The sequence below is a fragment of the Psammomys obesus genome, unplaced genomic scaffold, assembly GCF_907164565.1.
Source record: "Psammomys obesus unplaced genomic scaffold, mPsaObe1.curated_primary_1811, whole genome shotgun sequence".
In the NCBI taxonomy this organism is placed as follows: domain Eukaryota; kingdom Metazoa; phylum Chordata; class Mammalia; order Rodentia; family Muridae; genus Psammomys; species Psammomys obesus.
Window position 1 is genome coordinate 1,583,734 of NW_026596089.1, and position 24,023 is coordinate 1,607,756.

General features: G+C 39.2%; 1 protein-coding gene across 5 annotated transcripts in view; it reads right to left on the reverse strand.

Annotated features, from left to right (window-relative positions):
* Positions 1–24,023, reverse strand: part of Hivep2 (HIVEP zinc finger 2) — a 197,219-nt gene that overhangs the window by 26,082 nt on the left and 147,114 nt on the right. The gene's annotated exons all lie outside the window — the stretch shown is intronic.

The window sequence follows — 24,023 nt, forward strand, 5'->3', positions numbered from 1 at the left end:
TTATTTGGAATAGAAATCAAGAAAGAAATCCCATTTAAAATCGCTTCAATAACAACGACAAAATAATATAATTAACCAAAGCGTTGAAAGATCTCTACCATAAAAATTATAAAACACCAATGAAAGTGACTAGAGAGACTACATAAAACTTGGAAAGACAACTCAGCTTCACAGTAGTAGGAAGCAATATAGTTATGTAACCATACTACCCAAAACAATCTACACATTTAATGCAATGCACATTCTTCACAAATCTAGAAATAAATGCAATTCTAGAATTTACAAGGAAACACACACAGCAGAATATGATTTTGCCTTCAAAAGGATGCCAATTTTTGGTGCTGTGGTGTTGGCTCAGTTGGAAGAGTGCTTTGTCATACAAGAATGAAATTTGACACCCCCCCCACACACACACAGTGTTAAGGAATAAGAGACAGTGATGGCCTTAAAGTGATATACTTTAAGATATACTTTGAGAATTTACTCCTATCAGTTCTAGGAATGGTAATAACAAAAGTACATGGCATTGCACCTAAACTGGTGAAATTCTGTGTACAATTCAATAGCTGATATTCCTGTACATACAGCCTGTTTTGGGGTTTCTTAGAGGCAAGCATCACCCTCTAAAATAGAAATGGAATTTGTCTGTGATTCAAGAAGCAGCATGTTCTTCCTCAATTAGGATTTAGAGCTTGAAGTGATTTCCAACTTCCCAGGTTTAATATTTTATATACAGTGATCTATGACTGCAGCTCCAATGCTGACACTGTCTGAACATCCCTTGAAAGAAATCTAAAATTCAAAACACTTTAAAATATGAAACCTCTGAGCACAAACATGATGCCAAGGGATAAAGAAATTCATACCTGGTCTCCTATAGTGAGTCCCACCCAAAGGTAGACACACTAAAAATATTATAAAAATTATCTTTAGGCTATATGTATAATGCACATGTGAGATATAAATGAATTTACACTTGAATTCCCAGATATCTATCTTGGCATACTACACACACACACACACACACACACACACACACACACACACACACTCTCCAGGATTTAAAAAAAGCTAACACTGTTGTACTGGTCCTGAGTACTTCAAGTGAGGAAAACTGCCCTGCAACAACACTATTGGCTGTCACTTGCTATTCATCTGTTCTACACTGACACAATTAAAACGCAAAAGGTTTCACATATGTTATCCCACTTGGTGACCATGACACTTCTTGGCTATAGAATTATTACATCTGCTCCACTGAGGAGGGAAGTGAGTGTGGAACTAGAATCCAGCGCAAGGCTTAGTCGACTTTTGAGCACTAGACATCCCATCTTGACGCTCCATTATCTCACGGTGACTTCAAACACGGCATCTTCAGTGGTTTTCTCTAAGCGTTTCCACCTAACCCCAAAGCTTCACTTACTTGAAACCCTCAAGTTTCAAAGGCTCTAGAAGAAAATATCTTAGCTTTGCAGGCTGGAGATAAAGAAAATGGTAACAAATGTGACTTCTTAGGAAACAAGTCCATAATTTTAAAAAGTGTTTTAAATATGATTTAGACAGCTCCTTATGAGAACATGGGAAACCTTCAAGACAAATTGCTCTCCTTTGTTCTTTGACAATCATTATTTTAAAGGAAAATATGAACCTCAGAAGTGAAAATTAGCATTTATCACTTCCCATTCTTTGGATGACACAGAATATATAATTTTGCTATAACAGAAACTTCAAGTGAAGTAAGGACAAAATTTCATGAAAAGAAAGACTACAATACACTCATGTTTTCTTTTGACAATTAGGAAGTTATCTCTGTAAATCAGACAATACTCATTACGTTTTACGGCAATCAATTAAACCATTATACAAGTGACGAAACACATACTACTCATCCTTACTGATGAAACACACAATAGACAAACCAAATACAATTCTCCTATCAAAAACTAATCCTATTCTGAAAACAGACTTCACAAAGAGGAGGGAAGCTCCATATACAATTCAAAATAAGATATTTTGGATAAGTTCTGTGTGATGCTCCACTTTTTAATCTAGAAATACAATTTCTCAGAACTTCCTTCCCAATCCCAGGTCCTTTAGGAAGTGCTGCTGTAGGCATCCTAGCACCAGATGCTCTGATGCACAGTCATCTAAAGGCAGCCTTCGTCTCCCCCTTTCAGTGAAATGCTTGAGAGTGTTACTAAGGAGGGGACTGGGGAGATAACTCAGTAGGTAAGTAGACCTTGCTTGGTAGGTATAAGAACTTGAGTTCAAGGACTATTCATGGAGATAACCTAGAACCCCTTCACAGATGTAGCCCATGGCAGTTCAGTGTTCAAGTGGGTTACCTAGTAATAGGAAGAGGGACTGCCTCTGACATAATCTGATTGGCCTGCTCTTTGATCACCTCCCCCTGAGGGGGGAGCAGCCTTACCAGGCCACAGAAGAGGACAATGCAGCCACTTTTGATGAGAACTGATAGACTAAGATCAGAAAGGAGAGGAGAACCTCCCCTATCAGTGGACTTGGGGAGGGGCATGCATGCAGAAAGGGGAGGGAGGGTGGGATTGGGAGGGGAGGAGGGAGGGGCTTATGGGGGGGATACAAAATGAATAAAGTGTAATTAATAAAAAATTTAAAAAAGTTAAAAAAAAAAAGAACTTGAGTTCAGCTTCCACGCCAGGCCAGGATCCATGTAAAAAGCAAGGCACATGAGGGCATATACACTTTTACACTCAGCATGCATGTAACACACACACACAAACGCACACACACGCACCTATGGATTTAGAAACAAGTTCTGTTCCATATGGACCTTTTACATATGATTTTAAACATACATGAGTTCACATTATTTTTCTGGCATTACTATTGTATAGCCTTTAGCTCACTGCTATTCCTAAGTCACTGGAATGTCCTGAGACAGGGAGAGGTGGGAGAGGGCAAAAAATGCTGGGTTCTTCAGGGCACTTAAGGATCACACTGATGAATATTGCAGACATTGGAAGGTTTGTGAACTGCTTGTCTTGAGTTGCTTTATCTTGGTCATGAAAATAAAATGCAATGGGAATTACTGGCCATTGACTACATGTGGGTACAGCTCTTTCTTTACAACCAAGGCAGGCTCTGGATATACTCAAACATTTCTGAGCTGTTTTCACTCACTTAAGTCAAAAAGAGGAATTCACTCTAAAAAACACAAGGCTTTCAAAGTTCAATCCAGCATTTGTAAAGACAAGTCTTTTTTTTTTTTTTTTTTTTTTTGTTATTCTTAACTGATATTTTCACTAAGAGGTTTAATTTTCCAAAAGAAACATGAATTCTTTGGTTTGTATTTTATTATTAAAATATAAGATAATGGTCATAAATAGGAAAACATTTTAGTGTATTAGAGTATATTAGGGAAGAAAGTATAATAGAAAATTTACATCAAATGGGTCATTGAGTACAGGAAAATATTATGGGACCTACTGTTATTTCAAATAATCAAATGTACCATTGCATATTTTAGGATTTTGGTTTAACTTTCTTGATATTTGTCTGTTTAAACACAAGAAGTTCTATAGTAACTTGGTTACTTACAGGTAGATTATTTCTTTTTGATCATATACACTGATCATATACATATCCATTTTCCATATTTTCAATAAGTATATTGAATGTAAATAGCAGTTTTCTCCAATTGATTAATATATTAAAAAATTCAATAGCAGAGCAGTTCTTATATGAAAAGAAAACAGCTAGTTATCATTGTATTCACTGGGATTTCTTTTTATGGTAACTAAACCCACACAAAGTCATTTTTGGCATCCACTGCCAACAAAGGACTCGATATTCCAAGCACAGTCTCACATTCACATTTAAAATTTCCTCACAGTTTTCAGTGCACTGAGGATAAAATTCAGAGCATATGGGTTTTGGGGTTCCTGGTGATGATGTGACAGCGAAAGGTATCTTTGCTTCAGGGAGGACAGGCACCTTCAGAGGATGGTTGTATTGAAAAAGGTATTCCTTTCTGAATGGCTGTTCCAGTGTGTGTGTGTGTGTGTGTGTGTGTGTGTGTGTGTGTGTGTGTGTGTTTGTAGAGGAAGCAGAGCATAACAAAGAGACACAGCAGAAAGGGAGGGTGGGCCAGGCAGGGAAACAGGTGGGCTGGGTCTGAGCAGTGGTGGAGACTATCCGACCAGGTTGCCTTTGGCTGGGAAAAACATTACCTCAGAAAAAAAAGCCTCAGAAATTAATCCATTCTTGAGTGCTAGTGAATGTTAAGTGACCACTACCAGATAATCACATCCTAAGTAGTAAAATGACAGCAGGCAACAAGCTCAGCCTCTCTACCGCCAATATTTTACAATAAGACATCTCTCAAAATCCACATGGCTTCTTAGTTAATGTTTCCTGGTCTTATTGTTTTGGAGGATTATGTGGCACTGTACTTACAAATGAATCATACAGACTTTCTTATTGCCATGGATCATTAATAAAATATTTTTTCTGATTTTTTAAAAATTTTCATATTAATTACAGTTTATTCAGTTTGTATCCCAGCTGTAGCCCCTCTCTAATTCCCTCCCAATCCTGCCCTCCCTCCCTCATCTCCTCTCTGCCCCTCTCTAAGTCCCCTGATAGGAGAGGTCCTCCTCCCCTTCCATCTGACCCTAGCTTATCAGGTATCAACAGGACTAGCTGCATTGTCTTCCTCTGTGGCCTGGCAAGGCTCCACCCCACCCCCCTCTCAGGGGGAGGTTAATAAAATATTTTAATAAATAGATGAGCTCAGGCATAATGTCCTTGACTTATAATTCCAGTGAGGAAGGAGGCATGAAGTTTAGCAGTTCAAGGTCATCCTTAGCTACATAGGGCAGCCTGGGCTACCAAAAGGTCCTGTCTAGAGAGGAGACAACAACAACAACAATGCACACACACACACACACACACACACACCTGTTTTGTTTTTTTTTAAATGTAAGTGTCTCTGCCACTGCTATGATATAGTTGATGAACTTCTGCTCAGAAAGCAGCAAGGTCAGAAGGTGCCAGGAGGTGACAGGAAGGGGACCTCTCTAAAACTGTGACCAGTGCCAAAGTCCAGATGAACAGAGATTTTCTTTTAAAATGTACTTTCCTCAAAGCTAAATTATGCAAAAATGCTTCTTTTAGTAAAAATCTCCATAATTCCTTCAGTTTGTCTTAAAATGGGTGAGTTAGCAATAGGAGGCAAGTCCTGTGTGTCTTGTGGAACCCTGCCAAACAACAAGGAGAACTTCCGGGGAGGCAAATCACTGTGATGGCAGCCCTGTACTTTGAGGTGCTTGCAGTGTAACTTGACATTTTAGAGTGTCAGGGAAAACAGTCCTTTTTCCCCAAGTGGGCAGCAGTGCAGGCATCAAGACACATGACTTATTTTGGTTCTAGCATGGCGCTTTTAACATTCTATCATAAAACTTTTATAACTTTGGACATTTGCGATTTCATGTTCCCAGTAACCTCTTTCCCCATCATACTTTAAAAGCTATTCTAATACAGATTACTGAGGAATTAGCAAGAGCTTTATATGGAAATAAACTACGCCAGAACAACAAAAAAAGTACTATCAAATTAGGCTCTTCCAGGTGAGAAGGTTATGATTAAAATGGACCTATCGTGGAAACCAAAAGAAACAAAAGCTGCACAACATACTTCTACCTACACTGAATGCCTATCAGGTTGAGGAGTTTTATATCTGCCTTCACTGAAGGTCCAAGATGCTCTTCATGTGTAAACTTGAAAGGAGAATAATTAATTTTAGTTATTAACCTGTTATCCTCATATCAACAAATCACAACACAAGCATCTTTGCTTCCCAATTCTCCACCAAAGCTCATACACAACTTCTGGGAATCTGAAGGATGAACAAGAACATTTAAGATGTTGGTGCTGGTAGTTAACTTAATAGCCATGCTTATTCTTCGCCCATAGAAACTGCCTGGTCTCAAGAAATAAAATATGGGCTTGCATCTCTCAACAAACATCACTTCTTAATTTAAAATTTTCCTTTTTTAACATAATGCAAATCTTTGAATGAATATTTGTATTAAAAGAGAATTACTACCCACCAGCAAAACCTTTGATTCAAAAATTACCCTGGGAGTGCAGGGAAAAAGATGGAGGAAATGTCCAACCAATAATTAGCCCAACCTGAGACCCACTTTATGGTAGAGAGCCAGCCTCTGACACTATTAATGATGCTCTGTTATGCTTGCAGAGGAGCCTAACTTGACTGTCTTCTGGGAGGCTCCAACCAGCAGCAGATCAAGACAAATGCTGGGCCTCTGCAGCCAAGCATGAGGCAGAGCTCTGGGGGTCCTGTGGAACTGTTGGAGGAAAGATGGAAGGAACTGGAGGGGGGCTGGAACTCCACACGAAGACCAACAGAGACAACTAACCCTGACTGACCCAAGGGGGCTTACATGGTCTGTACCTAGGCTCCCTACACATATGTGGCCAATGGGCAGTGTGGTCTTCATGTGGGTCGTCTGCTGAGTGTGTGTGTGTGAGGGGGAGCTGTTTCTAACATGGACTGTATTGTCTGCTTTTGGATCAGTTCCCCCTGGCAAAGCTTCCTTGCCTGGCCTCAGGGGATGAGGATATGCTCAGTCCTGATGTGACTTAATGTGCTGGGGAGAGTTGATATGATGGGGGAGAGTGCTCTCCTTTTTGGGAGGAAAGGGAGAGGGGAAGGGGGACAGAGGAGAACAGGGCAGAGGAGAGTGGGAGGAGAAGAGGGAGGGGGCACCCTTGGGATGTAAAGTAAATAAACTGAAACAAAATTAAAAAAATAAAACACTATGTAATATTAAAATGACAGAGAGAGATTTGTAACAGGCCAAAAGCAATTTAAAAAGAAAAAACAATGTTATAGTGAAACTTAATGTATTGGGACTAGGGAGACAGCTCAGCTGATAATGAGCTTGCCTGGCAAGCATGAGGACTTGAGTTTGACACCAGACCCCAAACAGTTCACAATTGTTATCTCAGTGCTGGGGAGCTAGAGCTAGGCAGATCCAGGGATCTAGCTAGCCTAGAATACTTGGTGGGATCCAAGCCAGGGAGAGACTGTCTCAAACACTAAAGTGAGTGGCGCATAAGGAAGGGCACCCAAAGCACATCTCCTCATGCATGCATTGTACAAACATGCACTGTGCATCTGCACACATTTGTGCACTATAAACACACACAAAATCAAACCAAACCAAATGCAAAGCTGGCTGTGAAAGTTGCAGCCCTCCTAGCTTCAGAGATTTCCCACAAAACTTCTATGGCAAGTCATGAGCTAAACTTCATATTCTCATATGACCTCATGAAAATTCCCTTTTCAGCTGCTATGTTCTGTGCTAAAATTAATTTCTGAACTAAGAATCCAAAACCAAGAAAGAAAAAACTTAGAGACTTCATAGATTCTAGTAAATAGTGAGGAAAAGGACTTCATTGTACTTTGAAGTAATATTTATCCAAATCCAGTCTAAAGAAATTCAAGGAAAATCAAACTACTTAACCCCAAATATGAGTTAATCATCTGAGATGGTTTGGCTCTATGCATAAGAGGCCAACAGAAAATACTACTCCATGCCTTGGTGTGATGTGACATGCCTGCAATCCTAGGAATCAGGAAGCTGAGACAGCATGGTGACCCAGTTCTAAGTCAGTCTGGGCTACACAGCAAAACACCATCTTAAAAGAAAGTGACTATCATACCCATGGATGGACCTTGTATATTCGTTATTTAAGAAAGCAGTGGCAACAACAAAACAGTCTGTACTTCTGGCAAGAGGTTTCCAAAGCCTTTGCAAAAAGAATGAAAGAACCATGACACAACAGTCAAAAATGTACTTTGTTCCTGGACAACTTCTTACAAGTACTTAAAGGGCTTTCATCCCCTCCTCTTTGCCCCTTATCTTCTAACTGTATCCCTGAAGTAGAACTACGGGATGCCCTGTGCACTGTAAGATATGAATCACTACGAGCAAGTAAGCCCACTTGGTTCCACTAAAGACACAAAAGGTGCAAAAAATAGCTTCTGTGATTGAGGCAGAAGCCACGTCAGCAAGCAGATGAATGTGGGTGGCCAGGTAGAATTCTACTGCAGCAAACAGCAAATTATTAAGCAAATGCTGGATCTACATTCTGTTTTAAACTTGGGTCTTTTTGTCTCAAATCAACCATAGCTAACACTCAAAATGACACCTGTCAAACTCTACTCTCAACTGGAAGTTTCATCAAAGACAAAGAACATGATGCTTACCATTAGAGAATAGGGGCAATGCCACAAGACAAAACCCAAACCAAAAAAGACACCATACTCTATGTGGTGGATGTATGTGTGTGTGTCAGCATATCAATGTAATCTCTTTAAAAATAAAATTAAGTCAAAAGAAGCACAGTCACACAATGTCAGAAAACAAACTTGTTTTCTCTCATATGTGGAATCTAGCCAATTTTATGCATACATATGAAAACATAGAGATGTGGGGACAGTATCACATGAAGAAAAGAGAACAAGAAAGGCTTACAAGGGAGTGAGGAAGGAATTGAATCCAGATGATGAACATGAGTTATGAAAGAGGATATGAAGCTAATTGTTTTGTTAGTTCTAATTCTAGTTCTAATTCTGGTTTTTTTTTTGTTTTGTTTTGTTTTGTTTTTTTTTCAGGAAACTGGATGGTGGGTAAATGCACAAAGTATATTCAATATTAAAAGTGTAAAATTTAATGTAAAGCTCCAAAGCTTCCATTATGAATGTGTATTCTAATTGTATAAAATTTCACTGAGTCGTGTAGATTTTGGGCCTGATTAATTATGGTGTGTGATTTATTTTTTTGTTTACTTCTATTTATGTTTTAGTAGTAACGTTTTTTAAAAGAAGAAAATAGAGTCCCTTGGTAATAGTAGCTTAAACTGAACTTTAAAAAAAAATGGTATCTCTCAGAAAAAAGTAGGACAAATCATTGAACTGTTTTTGCAACAAAACAAAATTCACCCAAGACATAAATGGGCCAAGACCCCATAGATACAGGTATTTTAGGCAACAACTCTGTGCGGTTCTCACTGAATCCCTGTGACTGGCCATCTGATAGTCACTACAGTAAGATGTATGAAAGGGACAGAGAGCCCAGTTCTCAGTAGATCAGGACAAATGCCAACTCACTCTGACTACCAGCTTCCCCACAGCCCAGGCAGATTCTGTGAACGCCTATAGGCTGGGCCTGTGGAAATGCTTCAGTTCTGGCTGTGAGATAGATACTGGAAATGGGACATACTCTTCTCATGTCATGTTCTTATCTCCAAAGTTTCAGATTACTCATCCTTTTTCACCTGGGAAAAGGGTCTCACACTGAGAAGAGGAAAATGGGTTCAACAAATTTACAACTCTGTGGCTTAACCTGACTTATTCCATGTTTGGTTTTCTATTGCAAATGAACAAACCTTTGTGATGCTGTCGTGCTTTGCCTTTGTATAACCTTCCCAGATATTGCTGCAATTTTAAAGCAAAGATTCAATGATATTAACATGAACAGCACAGAATTCATTGGAGTGAGTTTGCCTGGACAGGCAAACAGTTATGGTCCTGCAAGCTAGGCAATTATTTGCACTATTAAAATGAAGACACAAATTAATCTAGGAAAATTAATTTTCCCAATAATTTTAAGTGTGCTTTTAAAGATTGGTTTCTCCATCAAAATAAAAGAAAACTATTTCCCCAACTGCTGGTGTATGTTACATTCCTAGAAACCAACATTTTATGTGGTATATTGTTAAGTGTTACAATGAAAGAGGCAAGAATTCCATTTTTAAATGACTTTGTTTTAGGTTATTAGATTCATATGAAATCACCAGGTGACAAAATCATGTTTTATAAATACAGACTTTGTCAGAATTGGTGCTATAAATCTTGTTTAAAAACCTCTAGGTCACAGAAACTCAGTCAACTACCCAGGGCTAGTGTTATGGATCTTGGAGAGAACCTACAGCCACCACTGTACTAAGTCAGCATAACCTTTAACTACATTGTAAATATTTGTCATGATGCCCACAGACATGGGCAGTCCTTGTCCCTGATCAAGGAAACTTCTCTTTGAAACAGATGGAGACCAGTACAGCCAGTCAAAAAGTGCAGCCAATCAAAATGCAGACATGTGGAGCTGCTATACCTGGAAATCAACTCCCACAGCTAAGGCTCAGGGAACATTATGGAAGAGCCAGAGAATTAGGAAGTTTGCTGGGAGATTGTGTCTCCTAGTAATGTCAGAAGCCACACCCTTACAGTCTCACCAACATGACTGCCTAAGCATTAGCTGAACAAGGACAACAGCAACACATGCTGAAACGGATGCAGAAACCTCAGCCTTACATAAGAAACTACAGACAACTAAGAAATTGGAGAGTGGGAGAAATGGCTTTCCCCTGGGAAGAGAGAAAACATACAGAGTAGTAACATTATACAGACTGAGCAGCTTATATTTAGGAATTTATATTTATATTGATATATGTATATACATATATATTGACATATGTATCTACTTCTATACTTATATATACATATACATTTATGCATGCAAAAAATTAAATGAAAAAAGAGTCAGGAATTTGAAAGAGAGCAAGGAGAGGTAAATGAAAGATCTGAAGGGAGGAAAGGGGAGGGGGAAATGATGTAATTATACTATAATCTCAAAAATAAATGAAAGAAGAAAAAATCTCAGGCTCATTTAAACTAGATTCCTTAGTATGAGGTAAGGGTGTCTAATTTAATCACTTATAGGTGCATTTCTCTGTTACTAGCAGGCTGTTTCTATTTTTTAAGTTACTCTTTAAGTATTTTCCACTGTTTCTATCTAAGTGTTTTTTTGGCCTTTCTAGTCTTAGAAGAAAACAGTCCTTGGGATCAGATATTTACTAGCAGAATCTAATACATTGTTTTCACTAAACTAGCAAGAAAATGTACTCACAGACCAAAGATAGAGAAATGGTTATTTGAAAATTATCCATTGTTTGTAGGCTTGTTTCTTCCCACTCTCTTATCTTCTGAGTTATTCTACAAAATGATTTAATGTGACTTCAATGAATTTTCCAAGAGGCTAATATTTCACTGTCAAACCTCTCAGGTATACATAAGAACCTTCAATGATATTTGTTCTTCTCTCAGGTTAAAAAAAAGTACTTAAGAACATGCTAAATCGTAGTTTTTCAAAAAAGATTAAGACAAACTTAGTAGTCTTCAAATAAGAACTCTCCAAGATAAAATCAGTCATCATTTGAAAAAGCATGACAATGGGACAAATGGAACATGGCAGAGGCAGGACCCCTGAGTCTCTCAGTGAAAGGGAGAGTTTGAGCATGGTGTGTCTGTCTAACAGAAGGATTGCTGCTCCTTCTCAGCTACTGGGTGGAACTGTACATGTTCACCAGAGCAGGTTGAGAAGTGGTGGCAAAAGATGAGAGGAGGGCGCCAAGAGTGATGCTCAAGATGAGTTCTGTCAATCTCACAAGCTTCTCTTAGATACATTTCTCTCATCAAAAAAAAAAAAAAAAAAAAAAAAAAAGAAAGAAAGAAAGAAAAAGAAAAAGACGCTCAGGCCTCACTGTTTGACTTTGGAGTGTCAGGAGTGCTAGTGATAAGTGTCACGTGCATGCAGACGTGCACACCCCCCCCCACACAAACAGACACATAGATACACACATCATACACACACACACACATGGGCACACATACATATACAGAAACACATATGCCCACACCCGCACCAAACACACATGCACACATATGAGCACACACACTCAAACTCACATACCAAACACACTATGCACACCACATACACATACACACATAAATTCATGCACATACAGGCACATGAAAATATAAGCACACACATGAAAACACACACCCAAACTCATACATTACTCATGTGTAGCAAACACACACATACCACACACATGTACCACACACACCTGAGTACACACAAATGGACAACACACATATATACACACATAAATTCATGCACACATACAATCACATGCAAATACAAGCCCATACATGAAGACACACACACATACACACACATGCACACAAAATAGCACACAAAGTTGAATAGGATACATCAAAAGAGGGACTCTTTCTGAGTCATCACAAAAGGAGGCTTGGCAAGAGAACCCAAGTATCTACTCTGCCATTTTGCATATGGTCCTGGTTCTAGGAGTGCCGGCTTTCATGTATATGAAAGTGTCACACTGTATTCCATATACGTGTAAGTTATGACTTAGCAATCAAATAAAGTTAGGGGCTGGTGATGCCATTCAATGGCAGAATGTTTTCCCAGAATGAGCAGGAACATAGTGTTAATCCAACACAGTAAACTGTGAGGAACTGATACACAGAAAAGCTGTACAGCCATGCACAGAATATTTTTAAAGGCAAAAACATGTGCATTAGTTATTGCCATTTATGGCTCCTTACCTAATGTTTCTGATTATCTTATGACATTTTCAGGCATTTATTGAATGTGTAGTATATGCCTCTAGGCTGATGTGCCTTTGAAAATGAGGTACAGTCTACAGGAGGGAAGGGAATGGCTGACTCCCTGGATCCTGCCGTGTACCACAGGCATCAGCCTGCAAACTGCTGTGCTTCTCTGCTATTGTCAACACCATCTTTCCCACGAGTCCATCAGCTCACGCAATGTCTGCCAAGACCACAGTTACAACGAAGGTCCAAAAAACATATTTGACATCAAGTCAGTCATATAACAAGTTCATTTGTTTTAGGATAACATAATTATAAATTTCTATAATCACTTGGTTTTTATGCTTAGCCCATTATATATATATATAATATATAATACATATAATATATATATTATATATATAATGCGAATTTCCAACTCATTAAATTCATCACACACCCAGGAGCCAGGATGTGGAAAAGATGAGAAGTGGAAGTCAGTCTAGCTTTGAGACCTGAGACACTCATTTCTGGTCTGGGCTTAGCAATTCAGGCTCTAAGTCAAATCTTCTCTTCATTGTAACTATCCAAACTCTTTATTATTGTAACTTTAATAGCCAACTAACCAGGGTCCAGAGGGGCTTGCTGAGGCTGGAGCATCAACCAAGGACTATGTAAGAGCTGGACCTAGGCCCCCTACAAAGATGTAGCAGATGGGCTGTTTAGGCTTCATGTGGGTGTTCAAGTAAGGGAAGTGGGGACTGACTTATGAGCTGGGGTGGATGGGAAGGGGGGCTCCCCTTTTTTGAGGAATACAGAAGGAGAGAGAGAAAGGAGGGGGAGACTGAGAGGCTCGGAGGGATGAGGCTACAACCAGGATGTAAAGTGAATAAAAATAAATAAATTAATAAAAATATCTTGCTGTATCACATAGACCAACAAAGTAAGTACAGGAATGGACTCTAGAGAGTAAATGATCTTCACCTTCAAGGAAGACATTGATAAGCTATAAATTTAATACTAAATCTATCAGACATGGAAGATGGCAGAAGCAAGAAAAAATTAAAAATTAATGGCTTCTGAATTACTTCCAGTTTTATTAAAAATATTTAATGGAAATTTTAATTTTCCCTAAAGAAGTAACTGCTAGCAAAATCAGATGTCAGCTCAATCAATTTCTACAAATAGTACATTATTTAGTATCCGAAGCAGAGCATTCCTTAATTCACAGCCAGCTTTCTGCACGAACTGTTTTCTGTCAAGTTGCTACTGCAGCTTCTTTTCCCTCCTTCCTGCTCTCTTTGCTTCTGCTTTCCTTCCTTCCTTTTCCTATGTCTCCATTCCACTTCAGTTTGTTTTTCATTTTGGAACTGGTTCTCCTTATGCTGCCTGCATTTAACTCATTCTGCACCTAAGCAGCCCTGGAGGTGCTTCATCTTGAGATTCCCACTCCCCAACCCCCAGCCTCCTGTTCCTCTGATATTTTAATCAAGAAAATCCCTTTCAAACAGCCACTAGAGGTGAGCCTCAGCATCCGGCATCCTTTATATTCACCTTTTGCCAAGGAGCCCATGAATGTGAGATCACCCCATTGCTGGAGGGTTCTCTGCTCAATGCTGGGGGTTAGATTATCTTGGCAAAAGGACAGAGCTTCACAGATGGTGTTTAGCTTAATTAAATGTCATCTTATCTGAGTATAGTTATACACGCCTCTAATCCAAGTGCTCAAGAGGCTGAGGCAGGAGGATTGGGAGTTGAAGGCTGGCCCAGGCTCTGCAGTAAACCTTGTCCTTCCAAACAAATAATTACTTTCTCATTTTGTGGTACATTCTCTAGAATTTCTTTTTCCTTTTGTTCTTCTTTCCCCCTTGTGGTTTTCTTTACCCTAACTTGCAGTTTTGTGGTGGTAGGTAAACAACCGCTTCATCCCACATCATCTCAGCATTAACTATTTAAATATTTGGAGGAACAGGGATCAGATGAAGAGCTTTATTTGATGACTGTACAGCAGTGAGAGCTATGACTTAACAAAGACATAACGTCAATTGCTTTCCCAAGTTTATCTGGGATTTGCACCCGCCGTGTGCATATGTGTGTGTGTGTGTGTGTGTGTGTGTGTGAACTGATTTCATTGACACCAAATATGAATTAAGAACAAGGCAGAGCTGTCAAATCTGTCCTGCCTTCCAGAAGCCTGCTGTGCAATGTGGGGAGAGAGCATACAAGGAAGCAGGAAAGGCAGTGGTGCCCTGAGAGATGGTGAGGGAATGCCACGAGTCATACTGTGGTAGGACACAAAGAGGGCCTGGACGTGGCAGGTGAACACATCACAGTGCAACCAACAAGAACAAGGGATGCTGGCTAGCTGGCTCATGAGCTTCCGGAGGCTCTCCTGTCTCTGACTCCATCTCCTGAAGGCAAGCTGAGATTACAAAAGCTTGCACTACCATGACGGGCTAGCAACTTTTAGGTGGATGCTGGCTCAGGTCATCAGGCTGACAAGAGCAAGTGCTCTTAATGTATGAGCCATCTCCCTCTACCACATTCAGCTTTTTCACGAGGTTCTGGGGACTGAACTCTGGTCCTCATATATGCAAGGCAAGTACATTACTGAGGGAGCTATTTCCTCAGGTCTCAAAACTCTCCTAGAAGGCCATTTTCAAAGGTTGGTTTTGCTTCAGAATAAATGCCAGTTTTATCTGCTAATATATCCCAAAGTTTATCATTCACATTTCAATAAAAGTCTCAAAATAATGAACCCACATCCACTATCTATAAACACATTTTAAACATTAAAAATTACATATAAATGTGTGTGTGTGTGTATATATATTTTTTTTTCTTTTAAGCAGAGGCAATTTCCTTTGTATTCTAAGGGTAAAAACTGAGCTAAATGGCTTTTTTTTTCTGACTTCTGCATGCACATACACACACAAGAATATAAAGCTATGCATACAGAATGCAAATGCACACAAAAGACTCATAATATGATCTAAGGCAGTAGAGAAAAAGATACATGTGATGTTGAAACCCTGACAGGAAGCAGCTAGGTGACTCGGCTTTCTCCTCCAAAGAGAAATAGCAATAACCAGCTAATAATTATTTGTTACATATAACAAATTAACCACTGACTTAACCATGATAGAAACCTTATAAGTACTGTTATTCAGCTTTATAGATGAGGAGACTGAGGCCAAACAGGTTCCATAACTTGTCTAAAGACACACGGCTGGTAAAGCCAAGGCTAAATCTTAAATGTGAGCACTTCGAACCAAGAGCTTTCTCCCTCTTGAGTCTATGCTCTTGGATAAGGTACTTCACTAAATTGGTTTTTAAAACACAATCTTTATTTATCATCTGGAATACAAATTCTTTGTTTTACTAAATTAATTATGAGCTATATGTTCAACCACTTATTGAAGGACACTGGAAATCCCAAAGTTGTTTGTGGCATTGGGGAAATTGCTCAGTGGGTTAAGAGTGGTGGCTCTGTAAACATAAAGGTGTAAGCCTGAATACTGATTATCCAGGTAAAAAGCCCAGCATGGCTGCAGCTGTCCACCACTCCAGCAGCAGGAGGCAAAGAAGGGCAAATCCAGAGAACTTTCTGGACAGCCAGCCTAGCCCAAATGTCAAACGGAGGGATGTTGTCTAAAGAAAATAAGGCAGAGAATAGCATGGGAAGACAATGTGACACACTCATACACATGCAATGTACACACAGAGGCACACACAGCCATTTGAATGCACCATGGGGCACACTGCACACTCAGTGGTAAGCACAGCAGAAAGATGGTACACATCCTCACATTAGTAAAAGGTTAAATAAACAAAGGTGGAAGAATAGTCAAACTAAGGAATGGGCATGAATTCCCTGACAAGTGAGTGTCCAAGATCTGGAGAAAACCCTTTCTTGTTTGGCCCCCACAAAAGGAGCTTCCCAATCCTCAGAAATGAGCATGAAAGAGCAAGATCCAATTGCCCATACATATTTACCCACTGAGCTGTCTCTAGCCTAAGAATTTTATTTTTACTTTAAACTAGACACTATGTTTTCCAGCCTATTTAGTGGCCCTCTTTAAGTTGATTTAGAGAGCTAACATAAAAATTTGGACCTCTCTGAAAAAAAGTTTCTAGTTTTTTCCAGGCATATTTTTGTCACTAATATCACTTCCACCATGAAATACTTGTTTTTTATTGTCTCAGCCACATAAAAATATGCACGCACACACACACACCTCAATAATGGGGACTATTACAAGAAGCATCGTAAGTACAGTTAGGAGCTGTTCTAAACTTGAATCTATTTATGGTTTATAATCATTTGGACAGCACAAGTATGAAAACTAATTAGTTACAGGTCTATAAAAACAATGGAAATCACCCAACCACTTTCCCGTTTCTAAAGCCTTAACTATAGTATGTTGATTCTAGAAGGTTTACAATTGAAACAGAAAATGTGCATGCAAACAATACAACTCAATAGAAACATTTATTATTTTTCCTTCTCTAGAAAATTGTGTATGAATATCATGAAATAATATGGTCAAATTATATTATCTTTGAGACATGATCAAGTTTCCAGCTCCTGTCAAGTCTCAACAGGAGGCATGGAAAATGTATTTGACATATTCGTGGACACAGATAACTTACTCTGGCAGATCCCACATCCAACCTTCTGCAGTTTACTATAGGGTTGGATGACGAGCCGGCTGAGCATCCACAGGGTTAAAAATCAGATTTAGATGTATGAACTTTAACCAGATTTGAATCCATCTGATCAAGTCTCAAATCTGCTTAATTGGTTAACATACAAGCACTAATGATCCTAAGTGCTATTAAAATTTTAAACAATGAAGAGTGTGAAAACAAAGCGTCATGTGGATTAATCAGTGGCATGTGATTTAAGGCAATCTTGCCTCTCGAGTAAATGTAAACACTATAGGGTGTGTGCTTTGAATTCCCAGCTGGGGTTTAGTCAACATTAGTGATCAGTCAGCAACATGGCTTCCTGGTGTAATGCCTGTGTTTTCTTGCACCTACATAAACCATCAGTTACCACCCTGAGAAGATCTTAACAGCGTGGCAGGCAGTGTTTGTGTCAGCCTGGAGAGCAGCTAGCCAGAGTGCACCGTCCCTCAAACAACATCAGCACACACAATTGCAATGGCTCCATGTTGGCTGATAGTATTTGGAATCTCACTTTTGTCCTTTCTCATCTATCACTGAAGGAAAAGGAAGTTGTTAGAGACAATCTTATAAAAATCCTTGGGGCTAGGGTGTCACTCAGCAGTAAGGTGTTTGTCTAACAGGAGCAAAGCTTTGGGTTTGATCCCCAGCACTGTTAAAAAAAATCCAATAGGCATAATCAACAACATTAACATACTTTCTTCAAAGCAAACAGAAGTAGAGTAGATAAAAAAATAAAGACAGAGAAGGGTAGGCCAGCTCAGGCCTAAAAATCGTAGGACTCTATACACCAAGAAAGAAAGAATGTCAGAAGTTCCAAAAGGACAAGACCAAACCCTACAAATAACAAAATCCACACAAATGTAACAGAAACTTACAGAATTATAAACTGCATTGTTGGGCACCTTGCTGTGCTTTCACTGAGAGACTTAGACAAGGTGCCCAGACTAATTTCATTGCAGCATCTGCTCCTTGGTTTTCAAAAAGGATATAAATTACTTGAACAAGCAGATTATAATATTTTTCTTAATATCAAGAAATACAATATAAAGGAAAACATATCAGAAATGCCTCCTTCATTCAAAGTTTATTACAGCCTCACCATCTTTCTAATATAAGAACACAAGAAGAAACTGAGGCTCTGAAAAGTGAGAAGTGGTGAGCCCCGTTTCTATAAGATTACATGGCTAACGGCACCCCAGGCTTCCTACCTCTTAGAATAGGACTATTTCCATGGACCACAATGGACACAGGGGTCCTATCTCCTCTCATATGGACCAAACTTGAGTGGAGCCCTTATCCCTTTTGAGCTTGACTTTCTTAATATGTAAAATGGACACCATAAAGTTTGTGGCCTCTCTTTCAAACTGTGTTGGTGGCAGTTTTGGTAAGTCAAAATTAAGACGACATGGTAAGGCAGCTTGTTGATTTAAGTGAAATTAAAAGAAAATTAAATCACTTTAAATGCCAAGTAAATATTGCTATTGTCGTTGGTACCAACCAACATAGTAGCTCTGAAAACAAAACAAAACTAACTCCTAACTAATAATTCTTGCTTCATTGAAGGCACTAAGAATGTTCTGTTGGCACAATAACCAGTTACAAAGCCTTTATATGCTAAGGGGATTATTCTATAGCTAATAAGGATTATCAACCTTCCAAAGGTATCTCTTAGCAAACATATTCATTGCATAGTTGTCTAGTTAGCACCAAACCCAGTACTTATTTTTGCTTACTTTTTCTTAAGGAATTAATAAATGAAATTTCATCTCAACAAGTGGTAATGCCAAATTGAATTAAAGCATAATTTAACTCTAAATTATTTCATAACCCCTACATAAAACAAAACAAAAAAAAATAGTAACTCATTGAAAGCAACAACTCTAAATTGGTAGGTATATACCCAGCAAACACGCAAGCTAAACAAAAAGGTGCTTTATGAACACCAGTTTCCCACATGTCTACATGTCTGCCTGGTATGTACCTATGTCTGGAAAATCCTCTGTTCTCTCAAGCAATGTGGTAATCTTACACCAAGGAAGAGGAGCAACAGTTGTCAAACGTGAAGGAAGATTTTTATCCCAAGAAGATACAGAAAATTCTCTCCCATGTGGTTCTGTGGGTGAGATGAGGAAGTCACGAATCTCTCTGTCATTGCATCTGACAGCACATCTGCTAACCAGGAAGACAAAGCAGAGAATAGGAGGATCCTCAAAAAGAAAGAAAGAAAGAAAGAAAGAAAGAAAGAAAGAAAGAAAGAAAGAAAGAAAGAAGACAGCAAAAGCTGAAGGAGCTTTAGCTGTTAGTGCCTTGCCCTGAGCTGGGGAGGATCAGTAACCAACAACACTCCTATTTACTGACTTGGGTCTTTTGGGTTAGGAGCTTCAAAGGTACCCAAACAAACACTTTAGAATACCTCACACAGGTCGAATGGTGCTTCCCTCTTCCCAGATACCCTGTATAGCTATTAAAAAGAGTTGTGAGGAGCAAGTTACAGTCCTCTCTTCTTGGCTGAACTTTTCTGCATAGCTCATTTTCTCAAATAAAAAGCAATTCAACAGAGTTCCTGACTGCTCTGGGTCAAGGGTGACACCATGAAAGTGGTGGTCTTTGAGGGTAACAGTAAAGCTAGGGCTTACTGCTCACCAAGTAGGAGATCCTGGTTAAATGACTCCCCCAGCATGTTTCCTCATCTTAACATAGTACTGATGCCAGAAGGCTGTTCTGAGTATTAAATGAGATGACACAATGTAAGGCATTCAGAACAACACCTACCACTCACCCAATGTCATAAATTATTGTCATTCTTTTTGTTACAGTGGAAAGGTTAAATTCCCAGAACTAATGCCTATAATGCAGGTACTAAACTTAGGCTATGGTTGATCTCTAAGAATAATATGTACCTCTATACAGTTAAAATGAATTTTTGCATGGATACAAGCCCATGTGAATAAGACATACAGAGTTTATTTGGTATAAATATAATTTCAATTATGAAAATGTTGAAGAAGATATATATTTCATAAAGTTATTATTTCTGTTGGGGAATTTTTTAATGACAGATCACTAGACATGAAATAATCTCATTTCTTGACTTGTTGGCAGGAAGACCTTGTCATTCTGCAGCTATCTCAAAAGTATAGCACTATTGTACTAATCTAGATATTCCTAAAGGACAAAGAGGAATAGGGATCTTGTTAGCCTTAAGGAGAACCATTCTTCCAAATAGCACTATAATAGTAATAACAAGAAAGAGGCCATCAGATACCATCTTGCCTTGGGAAAACTGAAAACCACACAATATTCTGATCCCACAGAATAAAAACTCAGAATTGGTCAGCAGCAAGCAGCTTCAAAATTCAAGTTATTTGAAAAAATAAGACCTGTAGAAAACATCTCCCATTGTCCCTAACATTTTAGAGTCTTCAACAACAGTTATTCAACTAACTTTGATAAGACAACATAAAACTGTGATTAAAGTTCAAGGTGGAAGAGGATCAAGGTGGTGACGTCAGAAACCAGGGAAGCCTCTGGGCTGGGATCCAGAGCTTTAGGAAGAACAGTCCCTTTACAGTAGGGAAAAAAATAAAGCTACTTAGATGACTATTAGAGACACCCAGCATTATGGGTTAGCATGAGTTTCACTTTACTCCTTATGCATGAATGCCCCACATACACAAATTACTTAATGCCAGAAATCCCAGATGTTTTTCAAATCCAGGTCAAATTGCTAAGGACTATTTATTCCCAGTATTTTTGCCCAAGAATTTCCCCAGATATTAAATTAAGCAGCAAATATTTTCCCTTACTTCAGACTTGGTGTCTGGGTTGCAGCACAGCTGGGTGGCGCTATAAAAATACTGTAAATGTCTGCATTTGACTAGTGTGAAAAACCTGTCTTGATAATGCATGCACATTCTCACACACACACACACACACACACACACACACACACACACACCTGTAGCAATCCACACAGGAAGACCATCACCATGCTTGGCTGCTGAAGTGTGTCTCTATTATTGTAATTTTTAGATACTTATCAACATTAAATTAACATCTGTGATATGATATTAGTCATTATTAACACTTATTAAAGCACCTCTGCCTCTGCTCTGAGAAGTGCAGAACTCAGGTTTAATAAGGTGGAACTCTTAACTAACAAACAAAATCTTCACTTGATTTATGCTTGCCTGTGAAACACCTGATTTGCTTTCTGAGTTCAGATTTCTAATGCTTTAGCTTCCATTTCATTTATTCCCAGTATGTTTAGAAAATAAAAAAAGGATGGCCTCAACATAATGTGTTGGTATAATGTTCTTTTAAAATGTATATGCCTTACCCTTGTTAATTCAAATGCTGATTTCCCCACCCCCAACTCTCTGGTTTCAATCTGGATATTGCATTGTGATACTCACTATAAGCATCCTGTCTCAACTCTTGTGTAAACAGGACACAAATAAAACAACTAGATACAATGTTGTGCAATGGGAGGAGCCAGAGGACAGGAAAGAGGGGAGGAGCTAGAGAACAGGAAGGGGTGAGAAGGAGGAGGAGCTCGAAGAGAGGAGAGCAGGAGGAGAGAGCTTGGAGGACTTGGAGAATGAACCAGACCTAAGATTTCATAAAAAGCAAGTATAATGTGGGAAATCTAAATTTTAGGAAACTGAGGGCTTGGAGGTTTAGGAGGGAGTATTGCCCAGCATTGTGTTCTAGGTTAACTAAAAACCCAGTCTCTGTGTGGTGATTTGGTTTTACAGCTGTTTAAGATTAAAACAGCAAGCTTTACAAGAAGATAAAAAAATAGTAAATATTAATAACTAAATACAACAATAATGAATAAATCTATTTATTCATTAAATAAATCTATTTGTAAAACATTTTCTAAAGTATTTTTGACTTAATTAGTGCCTTGTGGATGGAGAAAATTTTAACCTGTGGAGAGATTCCAATTTAAAGTCAAGAGATGATATCTTACACATGGCTTCTTTTAATATCAACAATGGATGGGAAAGAGAATTAAGAAGAAGAGAATTGGGAAGCTCAGAAAGAGAAATTTCCCTGAATGCATGGAAAGAATTTATGTCTATGGAAATAATACCAAGGAGCCGTTCGGTTTTCTAAAACTGGAAATGCCCTTCTTCATGAAGGCTTAGCAGCCACTCCTGGCTACGTATGTCACAGGGTAGGCCCAGCATCCCTACTCACTCTTGCAGGCTGTCCAGATGCTGGTTCAGATCAGGAAAAAACAGACCCTCCGGGACCTCACCATGTATGATGCCAGGCAGGGGGGGGATCCAAAACAAGTGGCAACAAGGAAGCCCACAAAAATGCCCTGTAGTAGAAGGTGCAGTGGTGGTGTGAAAAAGAACACCAATTAAGCAAGTCAGAGCAGAGGTCACATTGCTTTATATCTGACAATTCTCCCTTGAGAAGTTTAGGTAAGACCCAGGGCCACAGAGAGAGAGTAAGGCCAGGGATAGTGTTCAAAGCCAGTTCTTTTTCAGTCTACACCCCCTACTGTTTCTGGTGATTGCTGACACCCCTGAAAGTTCACTGATTCTGTTCTCCATTTTATGTATCCTTAGTCACTTCCGCTGACAGGGCCTCCTCATTTAAAACCAGGTACAATCCTTCCTGCCGTGCTAACCTTGGCTACTATAAAGCCAATCTATGTGCCACATAAAGATGGCCCCATCAATAATGACTCAGTCTATAGAGGTGGCCACAGCAGCTCACCTTGCCCAGACACATCTGGGGGCAAGGGCTGTTTATGGAAGGATACACTATAATGTTTATAGAACGAAGTCAGCTGACAGCACACCTCTTCATTTCATGCTCCACCATGAAGCGATACATGAGTGCGTATGAAAATGATCCTAACATGACAAGAATAGCTTTCATCGGAAGCTCTGAATGCTGACTTTGCACCCTCCCGTGTCACAGTTTTAGAGACATCTCATTGCCGATCTTTGTGCTCAACTTAACTTCTTCACCTGAGTCCTGAAATCTCATGTCCACTTTGGGGACTTGCCAGGTTATTCCTATGTAAGCATCCTGAGCACATTCTCTCTTGCCAGAGCTTTTCTCCAGCCCTCTCCTGTGATTCCACAAGGGAAGACAACAATTTCTTAGTGGCACATAACACCATGGCACATAACACCATGACACACTGAGCTCAGACAGCAGAGTGTGAAGCCTGGGAGGCAGGGATCCTGTCTGTATTTGTTAATATGCTGCTAGTTGTTGGAGACAAAAGAAGCCTATTCGTGATAGCAGCTTGGAAAGCATGTCCTGATACATGGATAGCTCTATTCTGGGGGTAATTTGAAAATCAAGTATCCTTCAAATTTAGGGTCTTACTTCCTGTAATAAAAGTCTCAATCCCTATCAATGATTCAAGCTGGCAGAAGGCAGAAACAGGGAGAGACATTTGGCGAGTTTTAGGAATCAGGCAGGAAGTTTATCACAGGACTTCTGTCTACATTCCAGGGACCAGTGTGGTTTCTCCAACAGCAGTGAGCTCAGGAGCTGCAGTCTGTGAGCCCAGGGGACAGGGCACAGGCCTGGCAAACAGTCAGCCAGCATCTCTGTCATAACAAAAGGCTAAAAGATGCTCTCTCGTGTATGAGTGCATGGATTTATCTTAGTTGTGGTCATGAAGTAATAATAAGAAAAGAAAAAAAAAACATGTTACAAAAATGTTCACAGCTCTAATTCTCTTAATTTTACAAAACATTGTATGCCTTTTCCTAGTATCTTCAAGCTCAGTTTTAAGGATGAAAGTTGACATTGCCAAAACACACAGAGAGAAAGAGAGCATTATAAGCAAAGTCTAAAGTTTCCAAAACAGAATCATCCCCTA